Here is a 3,202-nt window from a genome sequence, read left to right as displayed (position 1 = left end):
TCATAAGTACCATCGAGCGAGGGGAAAGCAAACTGCCTTTTTAAACAGGTACCGTCAAAGACCCCATACACGCCTTTATTGCGCGTGGTGGGAGGAAAGATCACGGCCGTGGTGTCCTCGTCTGTGGGAGGAAAGATCACGACCGTGGTGTCCTCGTCTGAGGATACATACCATACACGCCTTTATTGCGCGTGGTGGGAAAGGCCCAGTTTTTCGTAGTTTTTTCTTAGATGGGGGAGACGCCGGGAGGCTGCCGAAATTTCAGGTGAAAACGGGCCGTACTTGGACTTGATTTGCACATCAAATGAACAAAGAATGGGACTTGCACCTAGAGTTTTGAACAAAATCAAAATGACTTAATAAAGAATTGAACCCAAGTAAAATGAAATCGAACTGGACTCAAATTTGAACTTGATTTATATATCAAGTGGACTTGGATTGAACTTGCAAAATGAATAAGAACAAGAACTTGGACTTGAACTCAAGCAAGAACGTGATTTGAACATTAAGCCGATAAGGCTTGAACTTGATTGAACTCAAAGGACTGCAAGAGACATAAGACTTGAGTTTGATGCTTGAACTCAAGCATGAACAAAGGACATAACATTAACTTGAACTTGGACTTAAATTCAAAAGAACAAATACATGGAACTTTGAACTTGAGCTTGAGTTCAACAAGATTATTTGGGACTTGAACTTGCAAGCATTTGATTCAAATTTGAGCGAACTCAATGTGACTACATGGAATTTAGAACTTGAACTTGATGTAGGAAACATGAAAGCCTTGAACTTCTACTCGAGCTCATTCTAGAAATCAAAATTGAGCCTACTTTGAACCTGCTTATGAGTTGAGTAGCATGGAACTTATTACATACAAAGGATAATAAATTGAAGAAGATAACTTGAACATTGAATGAGTAACAACAATCTGAATGCTATCATTGGTTGATAAGGAAGTGTAATCTAAATCACACATAGATACACAAGAATACTTTAATGAATATTATAATTCATATGTGAAATATTTCACTCACAAATGATGATAAAGACTCATGCAATTAAATGTATCCAAGCTTGCAAGCAATGAAATTGATAAGGGCATGTAAGAAGATTGTAGTAATCTTTTCTACGTCCACCTAGGGACACTAACGAAGAGATATAAATAGTATAAGACAATACAACTTGTCCATGAATGAGTATAGAAGACATGTCTACAATCAAGTACATGAAGAATGGTGAATGAGACATCGTGTCCGTAGCACATTCAATTTACCTACTAATTGTTGTGACAAAGACACTATAACATCTCCATGGTCAATAATTGTCCAACATCATTCAAATGCACTAGCCCTCTATAAGCAAGGATAGATGATACATAGTGAAGTACAAATATCCAAAGGGTTGTAGAGTACTCGTTATACATACTACATGCTATTTGCAAGCAGAAGCAAATGAGACACGACAAGTGCAAAATATCTACAAGTCGTTATAGAAGAGCTGTCGTACACCTGATGTGTCACCTGCAGGGTAAATACAAAAGGGAACTGTAGCATATACGAGCTCTTACAAGATGTCGTATAAGATCCACTATATACCACAATTATCTACAAGCATCTACAAATGTAAAACAGAAGATTAGTTAGTGCACTATAATCCAAGTACAGAAAGCGGTAAGTAGAGCATGACAGTCTACCTGAACAAAGCAGCAAATAACTGATCCAGAAGCTGAGAAGATGCTACTTCACGCCACCAGATCCGCAATATTCATGCAAGCGGACAGAAGATGTTCACAAATATTTCAAAATACCCCTGCACCTGCACCGTAGTTTGCATACACATAGATACACAAGGAATAAAATGCAATCACAAAACCCGCATGGGCCCCGGCGAGCGTGTTATTGGTACACACATAACGTCTAGGGATGCTGCGCGGGTTATGAAATTTGAACCCGATCCTCCTAAGGAGGCAAAAAGGAGTAGATAGGGTATAATTATAAAATGCCCCCAAACACCCGCATGGGCCCCGGCGAGCATTTTGTTGGTATACACGTGACGTCTAAGGATGCTACACAGGTCGATAAGTGAATTCAAGTTCGAACCCGATCCTTCTATACGGATTAATAAGAGTCGACAGGGTTCGAACCAACAAACAAATATGTGGCCGTGGCGACCAGGATATTTGTTTTAATACATTCATATTAGGCTTTCAAGGCTTATAATAATATGAATTCACTAACAAAGGCATAAAGCCTACGAAAAACCCGATCCCCTATCAGCAAATTGATAGGGTCGACAAGGTTCATAAACATTTTTAAATGAAAGTGACTCGAACACCCCAATGATGGCTGTGTTAAATGAAGAGATCAATCGGAGGGGTTCACAAACATTTTCAAATGTCCCTCAAATATCCAAATGCCTATCAAAATCCAAAACTCCACAAAAATACAAAAATCCAAAAAATCCAAGAAATCTCATTCCAAAATCCAAAATATTTAAAAATGAAATCAAACCATCAATAACTTAAAACATAATCCATCCGCCCTCCGCAATAGTTTGCCGAGGTGGACAGATCTGAAAATTACTTCAGCTCACAATGAGCTAATGCTTGGTCGTGAATATCACTAGGATCCATTCTCAAACAATCTTCTGCTAGTAAGGACGTGGTACGTGTCTTCTAACGGTGATTTTGCCGTCAAATGACACCGCAGGATAAACGGTTATGACCCGGGGCCCTCTGAACAGAGTGGTTTTGCCGCCAAATGGCACCACGAAATACCGGTTATGGCCAGAACCGATACGTTCCTTATTGGCATCAAATCCTTGAGATATGAATCAATAGGATATGATGGATAGAGCATAAAGCCCTCTGTTAGCTAAGGTGGATTCAAATTTGTCCCCTTAGACAAACATTCACCCCAGGTTTATAACGTACCCTTGGACGAAGCAACCCCTGGCTGCCAACAAGGATCCTTCTATCGGGTTGGGTCGACTAACTCCTCTGACTAAATAGACCAGGGACCATGATGGCCCGGGATGACGGAACCATGGGATCTTGATCGGGTCTATCATCCATCCCCCACCATCCGCTTTAAGTGCAAGTTGGTGAAATTTCTATTTTAAATATCGAAATCTTCCAATCCTAAAAACTCTTCAATTTCCAACCATTTTCCAACATCTCAAACTCATGCTGCTACTATATGCC

The 3,202-nt window shown here is 39.9% G+C and overlaps 1 protein-coding gene across 5 annotated transcripts in view; it reads left to right on the top strand.

Annotated features, from left to right (window-relative positions):
* LOC110116547 (UPF0505 protein C16orf62 homolog) overlaps positions 1 to 3,202 on the top strand; it is a 98,606-nt gene that overhangs the window by 85,613 nt on the left and 9,791 nt on the right. The gene's annotated exons all lie outside the window — the stretch shown is intronic.

This window comes from Dendrobium catenatum, unplaced genomic scaffold (assembly GCF_001605985.2).
Source record: "Dendrobium catenatum unplaced genomic scaffold, ASM160598v2 fragScaff_scaffold_133, whole genome shotgun sequence".
Lineage (NCBI taxonomy): Eukaryota > Viridiplantae > Streptophyta > Magnoliopsida > Asparagales > Orchidaceae > Dendrobium > Dendrobium catenatum.
Note: the sequence above shows the minus strand (reverse complement) of the source record. Positions and strands in the feature narration are given on the sequence as shown.